Genomic DNA, 24,105 nt, shown 5'->3' with positions numbered 1-24,105 from the left:
CAAAAGACTGCGAATTCAAAAACGTAATTTGATGTAATACAATTACAATTGGTGTTATTCAGCGACGAAATACCCGGTGATGGTTGGATTGAAATCTCAATGTAATCAGTCATAGGAAAAGCCAGCTCGTGCTTAATTGACTCAAGTTCGAAAAAAAATTATTACACGAATAATAAAACTGCGGTAAATTTTCGACCCATTGTTACAAAATAGTAGAAATAACGACATATTACGAAATAATTGGGGAATACTTTTCATATGCGTGAGTGCCATTTACATGTCAGTTTAAGTCAAGGTTCGTATTGTCAGACGGATAATGGGTACATTGTAGAGAAAAAATTATCAGTAGTCACAGCAATAACCACTTGGCACAACACACACAAAAGCCGGTAATTAGAATAAAGTGATAAAATGTGTAGTAAAAGCGGAACCTGTTTAGTGTTATGTTGCTTGATTAGCTGTCATATTATTATTATTATTGTCATTTTTCGCGCTACAAATTGGCGCTAATTTAATTTTTTTTAAATAACTCAAGTTAACATAACTAATTGAATACTTGTTTTATTTTTATTTAATTTTTTTTAAATAACTCAAGTTAACATAACTAATTGAATACTTGTTTTATTTTATTGGTCATTAATTGCGTATTGTATTCAATTTGATAGGTTATTGTTTCTAACGCCACGAATGGTAAACGTATTTTTGTTTTTCAAATTTACCATTGTTAATACATTTTCTATCTCTCTCTAACATGTTTTTTGTCTTTGGGTAGTTCCATTCTTCCGTCACTTTTTTTAAATACTGTATTACGTTGTGTTTCCCCGAATTTTGGCAAATTAAGTGATAATGTCAGACAATAGCGCGTTAATCTTTATTATGTTAATATGTTATCACATTGCTTATTTATTTAAACACTGCTATGCAAATTTACATTTCAAATTGCCTTTTAAGGAAAACTTGAATTAACACACAATGTTGAAGCCTGATACACAGCCCATTTTAATTATGATTATATCTATCTTTCCTAAAATTTCACTCCTGCGGTTGCGGAATAATTTGATGGATGGGTATGGAATTACAAAGACATTTCATACTGTTATTAAGCGGAGGGCTTAGTCGTATTTAATTAATTAATTAATTTTGTTCAGTTATTTAACCTAAGGAATAGTTCTACATACCGTCGACAATGATTAAATTATTACTCTCTGTCAATTTCGGGGGAGTTATTTGGTCGCATTCTCCCCGTATAGATTTTTTAAAGATTTGAATCCGATTTTAAGATGGCTTTTAGATTGCAGGCTATTTTGAGCTTATTATTAGGACCTTAATTCGTTTTAAATGGTTGATTCGTGCTGTACTGAAAGATTAGGGAAACGCTAAAATTACGTTTAATGTTTTAATATCTAAGACGTTTTATTACATAGTATGCTGTTGAAATGACTTCGTAAGGATTCTCCGTTTTGTTTTACAATAAGATCCTTCTATCAGCTTAATTAAAGCTTTCCATGCCGATATTGATTTTATTTCGATTTCTGAGCCCAACGTTATTATTAAAATAAGTTTCTTGTTGATAGGTTCGTGATTATAAGGTTTTCCGATGGCTTCATTACAATAATGAAAAATGTATTTCAGAAGACAGGAACGAACTTTCCGCATAAATGAAAATATACGAAAGTATATGTGTTCAACGTCGACACCATTTCCTTTTTGAACATTGTTTGAATGGTGTCGTGTGGCAGAATCTTCAAAGAAATGTCAGTTAAGTTAACACCCAGCAGTGCTTATTATTACACACTCCTTGAATTTATTTCTAGTGCATTCATATTTATACAGGGTGACTAATCCTAAAAGTGGACTACTTAAAATTGGATTTTCCTATGATGATTAGAATTTTCTTGTAATATTATTATAATTTGAATTTCAAATTAAGCCCGATTGGTATATAGATGTCGTCGTTCGACATATATTCTTCTAAAACAGGTTTTTCTTGTTTTGCAACTTCTGCACACTCGCTTTGTTCTTATCGCAGGAAACTTACTTTCAAGGTCAAACGTTCGTATTGAAGGTTTGGAACATAATCGTGCAACAAATGAATATTTTGCTCTCCACAACAACCACGAGTTCAAGTAATTGGTTATTTCCGTGAGATATGCTATAGACTACATCAAATAAAGTGATTGAAGTAACTGGTAGTTTCCTTCAGTTCGTTAGTAATAATTTGTTTCTGTCGTGTGGAAATCTTACGGTATTAATCCGTCGAGTGCACACGCCCAGCCAGCAATTTAGTATGCAAGCATAGCATTACTTTTTGCACCTAATTCCTAAATGTGCATTTGCATTTTTACACCGGTTCTGAATCTATTTACAGTTCCGTCAAGAACGGTCGTTGCTCCAGAACGAATTGTTGCATATTTAACGATACGCCACTGGAACGTGTACGCAGTGTTTATAACTTGTTTATCAATAACTGTTTGCCCGTATCAGAGATACATCGCTCAATTAATACTCCATGATGTTTGAACAACCCCCGGCCAGTTTTCGCATTTTTACACACCCCGGTATAAATTTTTACTTAGAATTCTATCGAACGCGGCTTCTCGTAAATTTCACTTTAAAAAACTTGGTATCAACTTCCAAACTTAAAACTTCTCCCACTTCTTACTTTCCAAGATTAAATTTATTTCCGATGTTGTTGCCCATGCTTGTTTTCTTTAGACGCATTACTTTTATTTTTCTAGCATGTTTTCCCTTTTGATCACTTCGTTGTGGGTTCTTCCCTACCAAAACGACAAACAACAAAATTGTTCGCTCAGACTTCGTTCGGATTGACAGGGGATCGATGCACGGGACCGCACTGGAAAAGGTGTCATAAAACTCTCAAATTACATTATTTTATAATACCGTAACCGTACAAACAGGATGCACTTGGGGTATAAGAATACCTCTACCCACCCACCCACCCCCTCTCTAATCAGTTAACCCATCGGCTAGCCTCACCTTCAGTATTAAAAAAATCGAAGAACACAAACTAGAGGGACGGCTCGAAGGGCTTCCACCGTCAAAAACTTTACATTGAGGTCCGAGAATCCTACATGTAGGTACCCGAATACCGTTCCACTACCTCGTCGGATCCCCGGAAGTTGAAAGTAAGTGATAATCTTGGAGTGCCCGTGAGACTCCGAGAACCGTTTCCTTCTCAAGTGTCTAGTGTCGAGTTAGATCTTTTTACCCTCTTGGGGACCCCAGTTGTACAACTGGGAACGGTTGGGACGCAACCACGGAGAATGATCCTCTTACCAATGTTTGAGTGACTCGGTACTTGGTCATCTTTCGTGGGAATGCTAAGTTTGCTCCACCTTGTTGGTTTGAGAGTCTTAGTCAAAGCGTGGGTTCAATGACAAACCTGGATACAATGTGCGGGGGTCTCGGGTCTCTCCGGGTTCAATGTCCTATACGGGTAAATCCAGCTCGGGATTTCCCAAGTACAGTTCTAGAGGTTGGACCTCTGGGGTTCCTTGCGGGTTTTCTCGATCAAGGGTCAGAAGTTTGGGAACCACCCGTTTTGGTCAAAGTTCCACAGTTAGGTCAGGTCAGGTACCCCTCCCAAGGGAGGAAAAAGTAATTAATATTGTGAATCAGCTGCATTATCTTATTCTTCACGTCAAAAAAAACCGCAACGATCAGTTATGGCGAAAAAAGTAGATATTATTATTATTATTATTACCAGAGTAATGTGATCAAACTGATAAATTATGATACATTTTAAAGCTTAAATTGGTTTAGACAATCAAAATACGATGGACGGTCTTGTCTATAAGGCAGAGGTGTGGCTACCGCGTACTCAAGATCACGTTCCTAATCTACATTCCATACAGGACTCGCATCTTAATGACTAGATCGTCAATAAGTTAAAAACAGTTTTAAAAGGGAGACAATTTTCCACTGTTTGATATATCACAAGTTTGTCTCCACTCAAAAATTGGAACAATTTTAAAAAGTAATTATTGTTTGATCCATTGATTAGAAAATAGTTGTTTTACATGAGATTCCTAATATGCAGACAAAATTTGACAGCCATCGGTCTAGTAGTTCGGGGATTATCTGTCTAATAAAATTCAGGACAGACGGCAGACAGACAGACAGACCGACAGGAACGTAAGATCTAATTGTATCCTTTTTTACTCCCTGAGCGTAATCGGGTTCGTCGGGCGACTCTACATTTATGTTTTCTCGACCTTTCATGACCCCTAGAGTACGAAGAAATAGGTCCCCCGTTTGTCTGTCTGTCCGTTTGTCCGGATTTTTATTAAACCAATAATCTTCGAAAGTACTGGACCGATTGTTGTCAAATTTTGTATTTATATTAGGAATATCATGTAGATCGTATAAAATAACGTAGTCATAAACATGTAGTCCCTGTTTTTTATCCGAAACGTCCACATTTTTGAAAAAAAAAATCAAAATTATAAGACAAGATTTTGCAATTCAATTTTGAATCTACAAAATCGAATGCTTTGAAATCTTGCAGATGTTTTAAAATTATCATAAGCATGGTAAATTTTTGATCAAAGTTATTTGTTCATCCCCCCTAAAAAATTTATGACGTCATCTCAAAATTTTGCCGAATAAATTCTACTCAAAGTGTGCAAAAGTTTTTACTTGTGATTTATCATTGTATTCATATTTTGTATATTTGCTTAAAAAGGTGGCTCAAAAAAATTCGTGAATGAGTCAGTTTATTTTATTGATTAAATCAGGAACGGCTCACTCCGTTTTCTCAGAAAATTTTGTGAATACAATACTGTTATTTGTCGATTACACTGCACCAATCCAACTTGATATACGTGTCTTTGCAAAAATATTGATGACGTCATCACAAAATCGTGTAAAGTAAAGCTCAATTCGAAAATCCTGGATATGTGCATTGTACTTTGGGTGCGAGGGAAGTTCTGTCGAAACAACTTTCGATTCGTTTTTTTGGCTTATTATATTACGGATATACACTGACCGGCAAAAAAACCGGCCACCCTGAAAAATTTTGCAAAACCAAACTTAAAAATTATTAATTTAACTAGTGAGCGTACTTGCTCAGATAATACTGATTTTGCCCTTGTTAATCAGTCTTATCTGAGCAAGTGATAGAGCCGCCCACCCGCCCCTATTCCCTTAGAGAATATATCATTTGACTTATCTTAGCAAGTAGTAGCAAGTAGTATTCTCTTAGAAAATAATGGCTAGTACTTGCCAACATATGTCTTATTTTGGCAAATAGTACTTGCTAAGATAAGACTGATTTTGGCAAATAACATATCCTCTGAAAAACAGTGGGTGGGTGGGCGGGATTAGGACTTGGTAAGATAAGTTTGATTTTGGCAAATGATATCCTCTGAGAAAATAGGAGGCGGGCGGACGGGGCTAGCAATTACTCAGATAAGATTGATTTTAGCAGATAACATATCCTAACATAACGGTGTTAAATTGCATATTTCCATAGTCACGAGCTAAATTCTTAAATCTGATTGCATATTTATTTTTTATCAACTCAGTAATTTTTCTGAGAAACCTGTAAAAGCAAATTTAAAAAATATGAATGCAGTGATAAATCGCAAGTAAAAGCTCATCATATTTTGTACATTTCTGGTAGATTTTACAAGATTCATAGGAGAAATAGTTTTTACAAGATTAATAGGAGAAAAGTCAGTTTTATCTTAAGTAATACTAGGAACGCCCACCCGCCACCTATTTTTTCAGAGGATATGTCATTTGCCAAAATCAGTTTTATCTTACCGAGTACTAGCCCCACCCACCCACCCCCTGTTTTCTCAGAGGATATGTCATTTGCCAAAATCAGTCTTATCTTACCAAGTACTAATCCCGCCCACCCACCCACTGTTTTCCAGAGGACATGTTATCTGCCAAAATCAATCTTATCTGAGCAATTCCTAGCCCCGTCCGCCCGCCTCCTATTTTCTCAGAGGATGTCATTTTCCAAAATCAATCTTATCTTACCAAGTACTAACCCCGCCCACCCACCCACTGTTTTCCAGAGGATATGTTATCTGCCAAAATCAATCTTATCTGAGCAATTGCTAGCCCCGTCCGCCCGCCTCCTATTTTCTCAGAGGATGTCATTTGCCAAAATCAATCTTATCAAATAAACGCTGTTATTTTGTTAAATTAAATTTAATTCTGCCTTTATTTGTCTTCTTTTTTTTGCTAATTTGTACATCATGTGTCAATAGTGAATGGTTTTTTAATAAAATAACGATCACTAGTTAAAGTATTAATTTTTGAAGTGGTTTTGCGAAATTTTTTAGAATGGCCGGTTTTTTTTGCCGGTCAGTGTGCATATAATATGACAATAATGTAATAATAATAATTCGTATAATAATTCAATACGCAGCTCATTGATATGCATAAAAAAAACCAGGCCCTTATACAGAACCTTGTGGGACCGCAGAATTTTGTTCAGATAATCTGGACTCGTAACCTTCGTATCTATCACACAAATAAAATGAAATAAGATATCTCGTGAACATTAAAATAACGACAATCAAATTCGAGCAAAATTATCAAAAACAGAAGAAGGTATTAAATTTTGAACTACATAGTAGGAGTTATTGTGTAGGAAAGAAAGCTTCAATCTGGTTTTTCCAGAAATATGTCTGGATCATCTGGTGGGTTCAACAAGTATTTTCTGGGAATCGAGGGCAACAGTGCCATAATTATAATATTTTGGTACTTCGGACGGGACTTTTGTCTAGACTGATGATTCAGTTGAGATACGTTGATCCAGTCCATAATAATTATTATGTTATTTACTACCTAAATTACTTTCCGGTTTTTAACAGCAGAAAACCTAACGTATTTTGCTTAAAAACGGCGAAAGCAATGCTCTAGCTATGTCACCAATACACCCGAGGACCATAATATTGATATATTTGCAGTACGTAACAAAGATTTACAATCATTATTCAGTCATAATTAGCACCCGGAATTCAGAATGTGTATTTTATGTTGTTTTATGACTAAATTTGACCTGCAACAATGGTTTTAATATTTACTTGTAATTAATTTCATGAACTCAAAATTGGAATTGTTCGTTTGTAATTGCCCAACTTAATTACTAATAATGGTTAGTAGAGTAATATAAACATGTTCATTTAATTAAAACTAATTAGAATAATGGTCAGTGATATTAATTATCAGGTATTACTTTATATTTTATTATTGTATTAAATACTCCACTCAGCTGTTTAAATTAACACTTTTTCGAAGTTTCGTTTTTCCATAAGGAGGGTGGGAAAAAGTATTTTTATAGTCTTTCTACTACTGTAAGTATGTCAAAAATCTATCGGTATTAAAATGATATGTTAAAAATAACTTAAAACGTAACCCTTAAAATATTGCATAACGAATTTCCGTAGTACGTATTCAGCATCAAATTATCCGATAAAATCAATATACCAATATGACAATACTTTATTTCATTTACTTAACAAAGTTCTGGCTTGTCCTAATATTCCTTTAGCATGTATATTTACCGAATCAAACAATTCTGGTCGTAAAATAATTGTACCCAAAAAATGTATTATTCAGTGTTTGTTCATCTCTAAGCATTATTATTTATTCCTGATACATAGATATAATTCTGCACATTTTAAATGTCGATTTGGAGATAAAATTGTTGTTGGGATGATCAAACAATTTCGGTTATCGTTTTTTCATTTACCAACAAACATCAGACATAGGGAAACGGGGGACCCAATTTTTCATTTTCTAGAAGTTACGATACGAACTTGCACACATTAAATATGTGTCCTAGTTCGTTTTCTGATTGGTAAAGCGTCCCGGGACTTCCCTTAAATTGCGTGTCATTTAAAGTAACAAGGGGAATTGCATGCAGGCGAAATTTTTTCTCCCCGTTTCTTGCCGTCCAAACTCATTAAGCTTTTTGCTTAATACAAAAACTTAATTTCTGAAGTGAAAGGCTTCTCGTGTCTGTTTACATCCAATTTAACAAAATTCCGTAGAATGTCAATGTTGAGATGGATTCTCCATTAAAATGTCAGGGTTAGAGAATACCGAGAACGCAGTTGTGGGTCACGATGCACTTTATGCGAAAGATAAAGAATCCACGTGTAGAAAATATCATTTTTATTCATGTCTGCATTATTATCGGAATTCGAAACCGAAATGGAATTCCCTTCAGATTTAAATGTCTCCAAGACTGCATTGCCACCTGACATTTTCGTTAAATCTTGGTTGGGATCACATGAGGTTTCCAAACTCTTTGTCATTCTGAGCACAAGTGCAGTCAATTTAAACTAATTCGGATGTTCTTATCTCATCCATTATTCACTTATTTAAGAAACAGAAAATACCTTCACCGGAATCAGGATTTTACTTCTTCGCTTGTAGTCCGCAAGCGGAATTTAATTGTGAAGTGTGGCTTTTCCGACCGGCGTTCTTTATTAGTTTAAGGTACGTTCTAATGTACGAACAGAGAATTCTGTAACCTCAATTTTAACAGCTTAGTTTCGTCATTTCCTTCGAATATTGTAAAATTCTTCCAAACCCTGATCGAAGTGGACATTAGAGACACGTCTAAATATAAGACAGATAAATTTTCTATTAGAAAGTGACAGAAACGATATGTGTTTGTCCTCCGCCCGACGCTTCAGAATTATTGAACAGGATATTTTTGTCCTTTAAATGGATCTCCTAGGATATCTGTAACGTGGATTCGACGGCTTGATAAACAATGAATAAAATTCGTCCTTTTTAAAAACACCACGAAACGAACCATTGTTAGCACCGGATTAACTTCACGTTTAGAATTACATGTAATTTACAATAGTTGTTATGCCACGCACAACACCAGAAAGCAAACAATATATTTAAATATTTGCAACGTAACGTAATAGCACCGCGTTCCCTTTATTCTCTCTGCCGTCACAACGGAGTTAGAAAATCGCTTTAAAGTTAGAATATACAGAGCCGATGATAAAGGGCGAAAGAAATTTACTGCTTCAATAAGACTCCGCTCATCGCCCTTCTGAGATTTCAGAATTAATTAAAAACAATTTCTTCCCGTTCTGTAAAACGAAAGCATTAAGGAGCTTTAATCATGTCACCGGAATGGCGAACGCGCCTTACGGTTGTATTGTGAAGTATGCACATCGAAATAATTTTACTGGCGAGCTAATTTAAACAATGAACTGGCATTTCAAAAGCGGGCCCCGATTTCTGGCGCGACCTTAACCATCCGCCCGAGTCGCGGTTTGTCGCCTTGCTTTCGCAGCCGCTAAAATTTTACGACAACGGGGTTAGTGACGATTGGAAATCGACTCGGTAAAAATATAGCGGCAATTGGGAAAATTGAGACCTCAGAGAAGGGCTACAAAGCACTAAACTATAAAATTTCAACTTACACACCCATATAGAATATTCCAATTTTTTTCCCGCTTACAAGTAATGTTTTCTCGACGTTTCGTGACCCCAAGAGTAAGAAAAAAGTGATCTCCCATTTCCGTCGTTCTGTCGTCTGTATCAATTTTTAAACATAAACACTCGATGTTATTATTACTGAGAGTACATTTTTCCCCTTGGTTATCTGCTTTAAATAACCCCCGCAACCCTGCGCCCCCATGGTGCAGGAGTTGCGGGGGTGATATTTATGCTGATGGTTGTTATTTTATAGAGATTATTATGTTTATAGTTTTTCAAAATAAGGCGACTTCAGGGTTGAGGAAAGTTCTGTCTGGTCGGTATAACCGTAGAGCAATTTTTGTTATCTGGAAGACGCACAAAAGCACTCAGCAAAAAAAAAACATTTGTACCACAGCCGTATGCTCAAAGAACCTGCCGCATATTATACTCTATTCTCTTTCTATGAAGGTTTTTTAAAATCCCCTTTCGCCACGCAATTTTGTGCCCTTTTTCGATTAATAAATAATTTTAAAACTATCTTGCTTTATAACAATTGAATAAGCATTAGAATTACAAGGAATTTTTTTCGTAGCGCTTTCTTTATGTTTAGCTTTTTTTGCCGTTTTTCTTCATTTTATTTTTTCTTCTCATACCTTGGCCAGTTTAATTTTAATAATAATAATAAAATTCGCAAAATTAAATTTCTGTTTAACTAATTTTCAAAAAATTCTGATTATTAGTTTTAGACAGTAACTGACATACTAACTCGCTAGAAAACAGGCACAGCCTTGCACTTTATCAATGGATTTATATTTTGGGAGCAATTGTTAATCCAGTCTCCGCTTCCTATCATTGGTGGAGGAGTGCGAATTGACACTCCGCGCCAGACCAAATATGTATAAACAAGATGAATTCGCAATTTCACAACATAGTCTGAGTATGGGTTATCTGTGTTTGAATTTAGAAAGATAGGTTATGATATGTGTAACAATTAAACTAACTTTTAAAGACCCCTGGCATATTAAATATTTGTTAGTAATACAATTTATTCAAAATCAGTCATATCTTATAAAATGCTAGCCCTGCCCACCCGCCCTCTATTTTCTTGGAAAATATGTCATTTGTCAAAATCATTCTTATCCTAGCAAGTACTAGCCCCCCCCCACCCACCCTTTACTTTCTTGGAAAATATGTCATTTGCCAAAATCAGTCTTATCTTAGCAACTACTAGCCCCGCCCACCCACGCACCCCATTTCATTCAGACCGGATAAAATTAATCATTGAAATGAAGGCAGGGTGGGTGGGCGGGGCTAATTATGTTCTTCTATGGAATAGGAATGCAAACTAATAGAATCTAGAATGTAAAAAAAATAAAAAAAAGCAGTAATTGTAAAATTTTTTGTTATACTATTTGCTACTGGAACTGTAAAAATTGCCATATTTTAATTGGCGATCTTGGAAGAACGATAGGAATTTACTAAGAAACGAAAACTAAAGTAACTTCTGGGTGTTGAAATCTACGAGAAAATGTCTAACTAATTTTCGAAACTGGTTGAAAAATGGTCGAAAATTTCAAAAGTGTCAAAATCATTTTTTATAAAATGTTGTTCCCGCCCACCCGCCCTATTTTTCTTAGAGGGTATGTTATTTGCCAAAATCAGTTTTTTTCTCATCAAACACTAGCCTCGCCCACCTGCATTCTAGTTTGTTGAAGGATATGTTATTTGCTAAAATCAGTCATATCTTAGCAAGTCTTAGCCCCGCCCACCCGCCCTCTTCTCATTGTAATGTAACGACTAATTTTATTTCTGTTCAGTAAAAGATCATTCATTTCAATCAGAGCAGATAAAATCAATCATTGAAATAGCGACAGGGTGGGTGGGCGGGGCTAATTATCTTCTGTCGAGTGGGAGTGGAAAATAATAGAATCTAGAATGTGAAAAAAATTAAAAATAAAAAATAAGCACTAATCCGAACTTTTTTGTTATACTATCGCGGATTAGAAATCTCGCGAAAATTCGGATTCAAAATGAATTTCAAATGTCTTTAGTTAATTTTCGACAATGGTTGAAAATATCAAAAATGTCAAAATTAGTCATCACTATAAAATGCTAGCCCCGCCCACTCGCCCTTTTTTTCTTAGAGGATATGTCATTTGCTGAAATCAGTCTTCTCTTAGCAAGTACTAGCCCCGCCCACCCACCGTCTATTTTTTTGCAAGGTATGCCATTTGCCAAAATTAGTCTTATCTTAGCAAGTCTTAGCCCCGCCCACTCGCCCTCTTCTCATTGTAACGACTAATTTTATTTCTGTTCAGTAAAAGATCATTCATTTCAATCAGAGCAGATAAAATCAATCACTGAAATAGCGACAGGGTGGGTGGGCGGGGCTAATAATCTTCTTCTGTCGAGTGGGAGTGGAAAATAATAGAATCTAGAATGTGAAAAAAGTGACATTGGTATGTCTTTTGGTATTGAAAAATGTAAGACCCAAGCAATCAAAAAAGGCGTCCAACACCAAGTACCACATATAACCCAGAATAACGAAATAATCGAAGCACAAGAACGAAACGATACATACAAATATCTGGGTTTCTGTCAATCATCACACATCAATCATACCAAAACGAAAACACAGTTGAAAGATCAATACCTAGCGAGATTGAAATTAATATTGAAGACACAGTTAAATGGAAAAAATTTAATGAAAGCAGTAAATACATTCTGCGTTCCACTGCTAACATATTCTTTTGGAGTCATTAAATGGTCCAAAACTGATCTTGAAAATTTAAACATCGCAACAAGGAAAATCTTCACACAGTATAGAAGGCATCATCCAAAATCGTCGATTGAAAGATTCTCATTACCAAGACAGAATGGAGGAAGGGGTTTCCAGAACCTAGAAAACTTATGTCAGAGACAAATCTCAGATTTGAAGAAGTATTTCTTGAAACGAGCGGAAAGAAATGAAATGTTTCGCACCATCACAAGAGCAGATTTGAACCACACACCCTTAAATCTGTCGAACACCGAAGAAATCCACATCCCCCACACAATAGATAAAATAATAAGTGGGCTAAAACAAAAACAACTACATGGAAAATTCTACAAAGACTTAGAAGAAACTCATGTCAATAAGAAGATGTCATTGATTTGGTTAAAAAAATCAGGTTTGTATGCCGAAACAGAAGGATTTGTGTTTGCTATTCAAGACCAAGTAATCAATACCAAGAATTACAAAAAATACATCATCAAAGATCCGAACATAAAAAACGACTGCTGTCGCCTCTGCAAAGCAAAACCTGAAACGATCCAGCACATAATCTCTTCTTGCAGCATCCTAGCACAAACTGACTACAAAGCTAGACACGACAACGTCGCCAAAATCATCCACAAAGAATTAGCAACACTTATGAACTTAATCGAAGATACGACACCGTATTACACTTACATTCCATCCCCGTTCCTTGAAAATAACAAATACAAATTATACTGGGATCGCACAATACTTACAGACTTAAACATTACAGCTAACAGACCAGACATCATACTTATCAAGAAACACACGAACGAAGCCATTCTCATTGACATTGCTGTTCCCAACACAAACAACATTATTCAAACATACCACACCAAGATTTCAAAATATCTACAGTTATCGATAGAAATGAAATCCATGTTGAATCTTAAAAAAATTTCAATTGTACCTCTAGTTATCTCTAATGTAGGTGTAGTTCCAAATAGCTTAGTTGAGAATTTAAAGTCTTTGCATTTGAATGATTCAATAATTATCAAAATTCAAAAAGCTGTTTTGTTAGGAACATGTCATATTGTTCGTAAGTTTCTTGAACAGTCTGATCATGTTAGTCAGATTAGGTTAGCACCAGTAGGTCAGAGTAGTGTAGGTCAATTTTCAAGTGATGCGCGGATAAATGGTCGGTAGTTACGCTAGACTTTTGGGGATGGGGTGAGATTAGAGAATAATAGCAGACTAATTTGTATGCTGTAATTCTAGAATCTCGAAAGTTGTTCTGTTAATCTAATCAATGCATATCATTACTTGGTCTTAGTACCCGTAATGATAGAAGTCTTGCCTGAATGCCGGTCATTTCCGGGTCAGTGGTGGGTCTTAAAATAAGTACTAATCCGAACTTTTTTGTTATACTATCCCGGATTAGTAATCTCGCGAAAATTCGGATTCAAAATGAATTTCAAATGTCTTTAGTTCATTTTCGACAATTGTTGATGTCAGTTGTTAAAATTAGTCTTTTCTTAACAAGTACTAGCCCCGCCCACCCGCCCTCTATTTTTTTTTGGAAGGTATGCCATTTGCCAAAATCAGTCTTATATTAGAAAGTACTAGCCCCACCCACCCACCCTCTTCTCATTCTAACGGCTAATTTTATTTTTGTTCAGTATAAGATCATTCATAAAATTAATTACTGAAATGAAGGCAGGGTGGGTGGGCGGGGCTAATTATGTTCTTCTATGGAATGGGAGTGGAAACTAATAGAATATAGGATGTAAAAAAAGTAAAAGAAAAAGCAGTAATTGTATTTTTTTTGTTATACTTTTTGCTACTGGAACTGTAAAAATTACTATATTTCAATTGGCGATCTTGGAAGAACGATAGAAATTTTCTAAGAAACGAAGACTAAAGTAACTTCTGGGTGTTGAAATCTACGAGAAAATGTCTAAGTAATTTTCGAAAATGGTTGAAAAATGGTCGAAAATTGTGTGTCAAAATCAGTGATATCTTATAAAATACTAGCCCCGCCAACCCGCCCACTTTTTCATAGAGGGTATGTTATTTGCCAAAATCATTTTTTTTCTCAGCAAGTACTAGCCTCGCCCACCTGCATTCTATTTTGTTGAAGGATATGTAATTTGCTAAAATCAGTCATATCTTATAAAATGCTAGCCCCGCCCACCCGCCCTCTATTTTCTTGGAAAATATGTCATTTGCCAAGATCAGTCTTATCTTAGCAAGACTAGCCCCGCCCACCCACCCTCTTCTCATTCCGGCTAATTTTATTTCTGTTCAGTGTAAGATCATTCGTAAAATTAATCACTGAAATGAAGGCAGGGTGGGTGGGCGGGGCTAATTATGTTCTTCTATGGAATGGGAGTGGAAACTAATAGAATCTAGGATGTAAAAAAAGTAAAAAAAAATAATTGTAATTTTTTTTGTTATAGTATTTGCTACTGGAACTGTAAAAATTGCTATATTTCAATTGGCGATTTTGGAAGAACGATTGAAATTTTCTAAGAAACGAAGACTAAAGTAACTTTTGGATATTGAAATCTATAAGAAAATGTCTAGCTAATTTTCGAAAATGGTTGAAAAATGGTTGAAAATTGTGTGTCAAAATCAATAATAACTTATAAAATACTAGCCCCGCCCACCCGCCCTCTATTTTCTTGGAAAATATGTCATTTGCCAAGATCAGTCTTATCTTAGCAAGTATTAGCCGCGCCCTCCCACCCTCTTCTCATTCCGGCTAATTTTATTTCTGTTTAGTATAAGATCATTCCTAAAATTAATCACTGAAATAGAGACAGGGTGGGTGGGCGGGGCTAATTATGTTCTATGGAATGGGAGTGGAAACTAATAGAATCTAGGATGTAAAAAAGTAAAAAAAAGCAGTAACTGTAATTTTTTTGTTATACCATTTATTACTGGAACTGTAAAAATTACTATATTTCAATTGGCGATCTTGGAAGAACGATAGAAATTTTCTAAGAAACGAAAACTTGAATAACTTCTGGGTGTTGAAATCTACGGGAAAATTACTAACTAATTTTCGAAACTGATTGAAAAATAGTTGAAAATTTCAAGCGTCAAAATCAGTCATGTCTTATAAAATACTAGTTCCGCCCACCCGCCCTCTATTTTCTTGGAAAATATGTCATTTGCCAAGATCAGTCTTATCTTAGCAAGTACTAGCCCCGCCCACCCACCCTCTTCTCATTCCGGCTAATTTTATTTTTGTTCAGTATAAGATCATTCATAAAATTAATCACTGAAATGAAGGCAGGGTGGGTGGGCGGGGCTAATTATGTTCATCTATGGAATCGAGCTGGAAACTACTGGAATATAGGATGTAAACAAGTAAAAAAAAACAGTAATTGTAATTTTTTTGTTATACCATTTATTACTGGAACTGTAAAAATTACTATATTTCAATTGGCGATCTTGGAAGAACGATAGAAATTTTCTAAGAAACGAAGACTTGAATAACTTCTGGGTGTTGAAATCTACGGAAAAATGACTAATTTTCGAAACTAGTTGAAAAATGGTTGAAAATTTCAAGCGTCAAAATCAGTCATATCTTATAAAATACTAGCCCCGCCCACCCGCCCTCTATTTTCTTGGAAAATATGTCATTTGCCAAGATCAGTCTTATCTTAGCAAGTACTAGCCCCGCCCACCCACCCTCTATTTTCTTGGAAAATATGTCATTTGCCAAGATCAGTTTTATCTTAGCAAGTACTAGCCCCGCCCGCCCACCTTTTTCTCATTCCGGCTAATTTTATTTCTGTTCAGTATAAGATCATTCATAAAATTAATCACTGAAATGAAAGCTGGGTGGGTGGGCGGGGCTAATTATGTTCTTCTATGGAATGGGAGTGGAAACTAATAGAATCTAGGATGTGAAAAAAAAGTAAAAAAAAAAAGTACATAATTGTAATTTTTTTTGTTATACTATTTGCCACTGGAACTCTAAAAATTGCTATATTTCAATTGGCGATCTTGGAAGAACGATAGAAATTTTCCAAGAAACGAAGACTGAAGTAACTTCTGGGTGTTGAAATCTATAAGAAAATGTCTAGCTAATTTTCGAAAATGGTTGAAAAATGGTCGAAAATTGCGTGTCAAAATCAGTCATATTTTATAAAATACTAACCCCGCCCACCAGCCCTCTTTTTCCAAAATCAGTTTTTTTTTCAGCAAGTACTAGCCCCGCCCACCTGCATTATATTTTGTTGAAGGATATGTCATTTGCTATAATCAATTTTACCTTGGCAAGTACTAGCCCCGCCCACCCGCCCTGTATTTTTTTGGAAAGTATACCATTTGCCAAAATCAGTCTTATCTTAGCAGAAACTAGCCCTGCCCACCCCCAATTTAATTTCTGTTCAATTAAAGATCATTTCATTCAGAACACATAAAATCAATCATCGAAATGAAGACAGGGTGGGTGGGTGGGGCTAATTATGTTCTTCTGTCTAGTGAAAGTGGAAAATAATAATTTAGAATGTGAAAAAAGTAAAAAATACGACTAGTCGTAACTTTTAGAAATCACGCGAAAATTCGGATGAAAATGAATTTCAAATGTCTAGCTAATTTTCGAAAAATGGGTGAAAATATCAAAAATGTGGTCGTTCCGTCGTCTGTATCAATTTTTATTAGACCCACAATTTGAGGACAAGAAAAACTCACTAAACCATCTCATAGCTTGCCGCTGATGCTGGGTATCTGACCGTCGAGTTTTTTGGAAGTATAAACATAAACACTGGATGTTATTGTTACTGAGAGTCCATTTTTCCCGTTGGTTATCTGCTTTCAATATATTATAATTGTCCGTTGTTGTGTGCACAGCGTCCCCTTGGAATTTGGACCCGAACGGTGCAGGGGCTACGGGGGTGTTATTTATACTGCTGATTTTTACTTCATAGAGGTTATTATTTTTATAGTTTTTCAAGAAAACGGGATTTGTTGGACTTCACTTCAGAGTCGAGGGAAGTTCTGTCTGGTCGGTATAACCGTAGATCAATTTTTATTTTTTGAAAAACTCACGAAAGCACCCAGCAAAAAAACACTTGTTTTTATTAAACATTTGCACCACATCTGTATGCCCAAAAAACCTGCCGCATATTATACTCTATTCTTGTTCCACTTTCGTCAGGTAATTTTGTGCTCTTTTTCGATTAATAATTAAAAACCTACCTTTCTGGCATTTATAACAACTGAACAAACATTAAAATTACAAGAAACGAAGCAAACAATATTTAATTATACCACACTCTCTCAATAATTTCGAATAAGAATTTAAGTGAGGTAAATTATGGATTAATTCAAGGGGATAATTAATCATGCACTCAACAAATCGCCATAAAGGTCATTATTTCACGCAACAAGCCACATATTACATACGGTCAAAATCATAATAATAATTCGGGAATAAATGTTCAAATTCAAGTTGTGCGAAAATAATTCGGGTGTAGCAGAACAACGTTAATTTAACTCATAATAATTCTCAAGGTTCTTTCTCTGTAAATTGATCAACATTTAATGTTAGTTTAAAGCCGCTTACGTCAGACGTTTCAATTTCACTGCTGACCTGAGCAGAAATTTAAGAAATCACTACAAGTTTAATAAGCGAATTTTCTGCCACGTTAACTGGGAATTTATAAATATAAAACCAAAATTACACATTAATCAACTGATTTTGCACTAATTACACTTGTTGATGCGTACTTTTTCTCTTTATCTGAAGAACGCACTAATCTTTTCATTCATCTCTTTTCTACTTTAGTGCGTACAAAATAAAGTTCTGAGTATAGTTGGGAGTTTGTCCGGGCTTATCTCCGTGGCGACATGTCCATTGTGGGCGCGTTGCGAAAATTCAAGATGGCGGAAATTTTATCGAATTTCGCGTTGGCTCTCTAATGGAGTTGAGTAAATTCCTCTTATCATATTTCCTTCGTTTGATTGATTTTTCTTTTATTCCATTACATTAGCCGGTTAATGGCGAAATATAAAATTGAGTTGAGTTGTTGCGTAGTAGGGAAAACGTCGCGGCGTTGAATTTTCCGGATGACGTTGAGCTTAACGAAGCGTAGCATTGAACTGTCACCCACTTTTTGAAAATTCAGAAGTGAGTGCACCTCGTAATTGAAGAGCTTCGGGTTTGTGTAATCACATTCGATGAGAAAGTTCGCCAGGAATGCCACGACTTTCCCTTGGTCGTTTTTTTAGTGTGACGCGATAATAATTAGTAATTTATTTGTGTGGAAGCTGATGTTTACAAATTGCCGCAAAACAAACAACCTTCGATGTAATGTAATAACGCAACCGGTCGTCGACACCGTTCTGTTTAATGTTAGTATTAAAATCATTTTAATTCGATGAAAGTGAGTTTGCGAATCATTTTTTATGCTTCAATTAAATTTTCTCAACTTTTTTTGATATTAGCCTCAAGCTTCTCCACTGGGAAATCTGAATTTTTATTAGGTTGGCAAACATTTGAGGTGATTTTTACAAAAGAAATATACGTGGAAATATCTCGAGTCTTGAGACCACTGACAGGATGAAAGATTTTAACTTTCTACGCTATACCTCATAATAATAACAAAAACGATCTCACATATCTCACCTACATTATTTATACTTACATAAATAAACTAGCAGGTTGTAAAATCTACGCTCATTTCTCAATTTATTCACGAATATATTAACATTACTTAGCGTAGAATTTTCACCGTGACACGTGACCATACAGGTGTCCGTCGAAGTTGCACATTTCGGGTAAGTCCCTGGCAGCAGAATTACTTTCTTTCGACAGGATTTTCTTTTAAAAATTTCCGGTGCCTCGGTTTGGAAGGATTGTAGAATCTGTACAAAATTTGTCACTTGTTTTTTACAAAAGACACAACATTAAATAGCATTACGCTGTTTTTGCAGGTTAATTTGATTTCCTCACTTTGTGGTACGTTTTCAGAGCCGGCTTTAATTAAGGCTTCGTTTGATATCCAATTTGGTGGGGTTTGCACTAATTGTTTTTTTTCATTATTTTTTTTCTTTGACGAGGATGAAACTAATATGTACACGATGAATATTCATTTCCTACTTTAAAAGCGAAAGTGGATTATGTAAATAAACCGCAATAAACTTAGCAATAAAATAAAGCTAACGACAGATTTGATGACGCAATAAAATTCACAGAAGAAAAGAAGGACACTTTGGAAATCGTATTCTTTGTACAATCGCACGCAAATGTTTTGAGCCTATGGGCGGATCATTTTTGCCGGTCGTCACCGAAGGAGGCGGTCCAAATCGTCCAAGGGCAGAATTTGTAGGTAGGCTCAAACTACAACGAAATTTACGTGTTGACCAAATTCTTACCCTGAATTAGTTTTAATTTTATAAATACCCTATCTAAAATGTTCAGAATATGATGAGTCTATACTTGTGATTTACCATACCATTAATACTTTTTGGATTTGTTTATACATACAGGGTGACTAAAAAAAAAAATGACTGAGTCAATTTATTTTATTGAAGAAATCAAGAATTGCAAAACTGAATATTTTGAAATCTTGTCAATTAGTTAGAAAAAAAACCTGTCCTGCTCTAATAACATCGAGAATATGCTCAAAATCACACTAATATTAGGTCTAATTGTGCCTGAAATATACAAAGAGTAAATTTTGAAATGGAACGAAAGTCGAAGAATACTTTCAAAGTCACGATCAAAATGTATTTGCTTATCTTCGCCAAAAAATGCATGACGTCATCGTAAAATTTGATATGATGAGTCTATACCTGTGATTTATCATTGCAGTAATATTTTTTAGAGTTACTTATACAGCCTGTCTCAAAAAAAGGTCACTTCGATTTTCGATTTTTCGTTTTTTCGACCAACAGTTTCATCGAATTAGATTTTTCAGTTTCCATTTTTCTATCAACTTTTCGATTTTATTACTTTCTAATTTTCTGATTTTTCAAATTTGCGGTATTTTGATTTTTCGAGTTTTCAGTTTTTTCTGTTCGTCAGTTTTTAGGCTTTGCAATTTGTTTACTTTTCGAGTTTTTCGATTATTTTACTTTTCAGTTTTTTGATTTTTGAATTGTCGACTTTTAGAGTTTTCAATATTATGAATTTTCGAATTTTCGGTTTTCCTATTTTTCGATTTTTGATTTTTCCATTTTTCGGTTTTTTGATTTTTCAATTTTCGGTTTTTCAATCTTGCAAATTTTCGATTTTTCAAATTTGTGAATTTCCAGTTTTTCGATCGACCTACGTATTAGATTCATTGAATTTTCGATTTTCGGTTTTTCCATTTTTAGATTTTTGATTTTCCAGTTTTGTATTTTCAGATTTTCTGTTTTTCGCATATCTGGTTTATCAAATTTTCGATTTTTCGATATTTGATTTTCCAATTTTCGATTGTTCAGTTTTCCATTTTTCAGCTTTTAGACTTCAATTTTTTTACTTTTCGATTTTCCAAATTTTCGAGTTTCAATTTTCAGATTTTTGATTTTTCGATTTTCCTTTTTAAATCTTTGAATTTTTCGGTTTTGATTTTTCGAATTTTTGATTTTTAATTTTTCCATTCTTCGGTTTTTAGACTTCAATTTTCTTTCTTTTCAATTTTTCGATATTCTATTTTCCGCTTTTCAGAATTTTCGATTTTCAGTTTTCAGACTTTCGATGATTAGAATTTTGGATTTTTCAGTTTTATGATTTTTCGATTTTTAGAAAATTTGAGTAGTGGAATTTTCGATTTTTCATTTCATCGATTTTTCAATGTTCAATTTTTCAATTTAAATTTTGCGATTTTCAATTTGTCCATTGTCGATTTTTAGAATTTTCGGTTTTTAAATTTTTTCATTCTCAACTGTTAGACTTCAATTTTGTTACTTTCCGATTTTTTGGTTTTCGATTTTCCAATTTTCAGAATTTCCAAGTTTCTTTATTCAGATTTTCGATTTTCCACTTTTTAGATTTTAGATTTTTCGAATTTTTGTTTTTCCAATTTTTTGCTTTTTCGATTTTTCTGTTCGTTTCAGTTTTTAGGCTTTGCAATTTTTTTACTTTACATATTTTGATTATTTTAATTTCCGATTTTTTTATTTTTGTTTTTGATTTTTTTAATTTTCAATATTACAAATTTTTGACTTTTCGATTTTTTGGTTTTCCCGTTTTTCAATTTTCGATTTTTCGATTTTTGAGGTTTGTGAATTTCCACTTTTCGATCGGCCTAGGTATTTGATTCATTGAATTTTCGATTTTTTGATTAGCCATTTTTAGATTTTCGATTTTTACGATTTGTATTTTTCGATTTTCTGTTTTTTGCATTAGTGAATTTCAGTTTTTCCGATTTTTGATTTTGCGCATATTTGATTAATCAAATTTTCGAAAAAGTTACCATACTTACAAAAACTTCAAAACATCTACAATATTTCAAAGTATTCAGTTTTGCTATTCTTGATTTCTTCAATAAAATAAATTGACTCAGTCGTTAACTTTTTTGAGACACCCTGTATAACCAAATCTAAAAAATATTAATGCAGTGATAAATCACAAGTATAAAACTCATCATATTTTATACATTTAAGATAGGATTTATTCTGCAAAATTTTGAGGTGACGTCAAAAATTTTTTAGAGGGGATAAGCAAATAAATATATTTTAATTAAAAATGTACCATGTTTATCATGATTTTAAAACATCTGCAAGATTTCAAAGTATTCGATTTTGCAAATTCAAAATTAAATTGCAAAATATTGTTTTATAATTTTGATTTTTTTTCCAAAAATTTGGACGTTTCGGATAAAAACTCAACACGGAGTCATAAACTACATGTGTAGGACTATGTTACTGTATACAATTTAAAACCCATTTACTATGCATAAATTTGAAGTGACGTCATCACATTATTGGTGGGGATGATTAGACAAATTTAATAATTTTGCGACATTTATGAAAAAAATATCAGTTAACAAAAATGGCACGTTTTTATTATTATGCCAGTTACATGTCACTCAACGACAATATCGTTTTTTTTTAAGAGTATTTTATTTGAAAAAGTGATGAAATTTTTTATACGGGACAATTGGTCGAAAGATGTTAGAAAGCAAAATAATTCATGTCCGGACCATCGTTACTCACGAACGAAAGTGACCATTATTTTATGGGAACAACTACCTGCTAAATCTTCTCCGAAAAATTCCAGAGAACTGGTGTGAGCCATAAATATTTCTTACCAAATGTATATATAACTACTGTCCGTCCCGTTATTGTCAATAAAATTTTATAGGGTAAAATGTGAATTTCGTTGTAGTTTGAGCCTACCTACAAATTCTGCCCTTGAAGGATTTGGACCGCCTTCTTCGGTGAGGGCAGGCAAAAACGATCCGCCCATAGGCTCAAAACATTTGCGTGCGATTGTACCATACGGTTGTTCCATTCTAGAGCGTTCCATTACCATAACTTTCCTGACTGTTGTCATTTCTGGTCAGTGGTGCCAACTGTAAATGTTATCACGTCTCACTGAATCCAGGAAATTTTTGATCACACGGCATTAATATTCCACAAGCAATTTAAGCATACACTGCACCTGTCAACAATACAATGCATACGAAAACTGAAAATATTTGTTAATTATTGTTGACGAATGTCAACACCACCACAAAGCTCGGTTAAATAAAAAAACTAATCCGAGCGCTTCAGAGTATATCGTTAAATATTGTACATTTTTAAAAGTTTACATAACGTAGTGTCCTGTGTGGGTTCTATTTGTCACTTTGTGCAAATAAAGGCCACAAAAGTACATACGTAAGCGCATTTATCGCCATGGATAAAATAAAAGTCCTTTCTGCTTGTATAATTCAAAAATACACAAAAAAACGCAACGCGAACTTTGTTTAACTTAGCATCGTTTCGGTCTCGTGAAATAATTAAATTTGTCCACGTACTAAATTTCATATATTACTTTACATTTAAATATTTAATGCAGCCTGTTAGGTACGTTTCAAATGTTGGTCATAAATTATGTTGAGCAAGTATGTCCCTAATTCGCTTCGCAATAGTGAAAATTAGTAGTCACTTTTATCTTAACACTATTTCGTTCTAACTGTGTTATTTTAAAAATAAATCAACCCGTAATAAACGTAGCACAACAAATTTACATTACCCTTTTCATAAATATGCATACCGTATTAATATTAATAGATATATATTTGCTGTTTTTGTATTTTCCACCACCGAACACACCCACATTTTCGTATTTGTTTTCAAAGAGCCAACCTACATAAATGATAATGACACTGACCTAGAGTTTTATTTGTGGGCGAAAATATAGCTGGTTACAGTAAAGGTCCGAACACTGATCCTTGAGGAACCTCCCTCTGTATCAATCACGGCGCTAACAAAATGGCCACTTCTAACTCTAACTGGATTATTAAAAATCGAGTTCAGGTTATTAGTTTAATAGAAGACGCAGCCTCAGCACCCGGTCGAAGGCCTTGAAAAAATCTAGATGTGGTGTTACCTGAGTCAAGTACCTTGGTTCGTCCGACGGACTGTTAAAAACATGCCGTTCAAATGGGTGATGATCTAATACAACTTAACATGTTACCATAAATAATAGATTCCAACATTTTTATATCATAATCCTCGAAGTAAAGGATATTTGTTGTATGAAAATTAGATGAGTAGATATTTGCCTTAATTCGTTTTCACATTCCAGCTGATGAGCATGAAATCCCCATTATGGAAATGCAAGACGAAAGTAAAAGTCGGAAAACAATTTATCCACTGCTTTTACCACCTTTGCATAATTAATAGAAGTGGGATATCTTCTAATCGTTCTAAATATAATCCATTATATCGATCATCCCTCTATTTTTAACCTTTTTAAAAACAAACAGTATCTTTATAGAGCT

The 24,105-nt window shown here is 34.4% G+C and overlaps 1 protein-coding gene across 2 annotated transcripts in view; it reads left to right on the top strand.

Moving 5' to 3' along the window:
• Positions 1 to 24,105, top strand: part of LOC135141481 (alpha-1,6-mannosyl-glycoprotein 2-beta-N-acetylglucosaminyltransferase) — a 40,007-nt gene that overhangs the window by 939 nt on the left and 14,963 nt on the right. The window lies entirely within an intron of this gene.

The sequence above is a fragment of the Zophobas morio genome, unplaced genomic scaffold, assembly GCF_036711695.1.
Source record: "Zophobas morio isolate AGI-343-1 ecotype UQ-CSIRO unplaced genomic scaffold, CSIRO_AGI_Zmor_V1 ptg000044l, whole genome shotgun sequence".
In the NCBI taxonomy this organism is placed as follows: domain Eukaryota; kingdom Metazoa; phylum Arthropoda; class Insecta; order Coleoptera; family Tenebrionidae; genus Zophobas; species Zophobas morio.
Note: the sequence above shows the minus strand (reverse complement) of the source record. Positions and strands in the feature narration are given on the sequence as shown.